The sequence below is a fragment of the Monoraphidium neglectum genome (assembly GCF_000611645.1).
Source record: "Monoraphidium neglectum strain SAG 48.87 unplaced genomic scaffold scaffold04765, whole genome shotgun sequence".
NCBI classification, from domain to species: domain Eukaryota; kingdom Viridiplantae; phylum Chlorophyta; class Chlorophyceae; order Sphaeropleales; family Selenastraceae; genus Monoraphidium; species Monoraphidium neglectum.
Genome location: NW_014008864.1, coordinates 3,960 through 5,099, shown reverse-complemented (window position 1 = coordinate 5,099; position 1,140 = coordinate 3,960).

Sequence of the window (1,140 nt, the reverse complement as noted above, 5' to 3'; positions counted from 1 at the left end):
GGGCGGGGTCGGGAGGGCGCGCCGGCGCCGCCGCGCCGGCCGCGTCGGGCGCGGGGGCGCGCGCAGGCGCACGCGCCGGCCCCCCGCACCCACCTGGCCGCCCACTACGTTCCAGGGCTGGGCCAGCTTCGACTCGGGGACACCTGGGGGGGACCAACACAATGGGGCGCAGGGCGCGGGGCGTAGGGTGTAGGTTGCGGCGGGGTGCCGGGTGCGCGGGCGGGAGAGTCAGGAGGGGTGTGGGGCGATCAGGTGGCGGCCGCTCCAGGGGAGACGGGTGCGCGGCAGTCGGCGCGGCCATGCGCGCGAGGCTCCGCCCCGGGCCCTGCCCTCGTGGCACATTGGCGCCGGCCGCGCTTCAAGCGTGGGGCGCGTCCAGTGGCGCTGCGGCCGGCGGCGTCATTGGTGCGCCGGCGGCGGCCGCCTGCATTACCGCGCGCGCGTGCAACGCACCCAAACCCCAGGCCCCAGGCGCGAGCCCTGCCCCGCCCACCGTAGAGCAGCACCGCGCTTGCGCCAAAGCTGGCGACGAGCAGCGGGAAGTGCACCGCCTGCCAGAGCGCCTGCGGGACAGTGAAGTCCGCGGGCGGGGACGATTTTTTTTGGGGGGGGGGGGAGTCGGCAGTCAAGGGTGAGCGGGGGACGAGCATGCACACACGCACGCGTGCCGGCGCACAATTGTGCGCACACCGGCAAAACCCTCCAACCTTTGAATACTTCCAAAGCTCTGCAAAGCTATCAAATTTCATAAGAATTTCTGCTGCGTGCCGCACCCTGTCCAGGAGGCTGACGACTGCGATGCCCACAAAGGCCCCCAGCCAGCTGAAAAAGAGATCAGTGGGGTGGGGGATCTGGAGGCCGAGGGGGGAGGGAGTGGAGGTTTGGAGCCACACACCGTGGGGTGGGTGGGGGGGCTGCAGGACCACGTCTGTAGATTTGACCAATCCGTTGGGAGCCGCACCGGCTGCAAGCTGTGCGCGCGCCGCAGCCGCCATCCCCCTGGCTGCCCTGCCGCGCCCACATGGCTATGCATCGCGCTGCGGCGGCGGCGCCCCGCACCTTGAGCCTGTGGTCGAGCCCGCCGCGCAGCTTCCTGCCAAACGCGCGCAGCTGGTGCCCGGGCGTGGGCCGCAGCGGCGG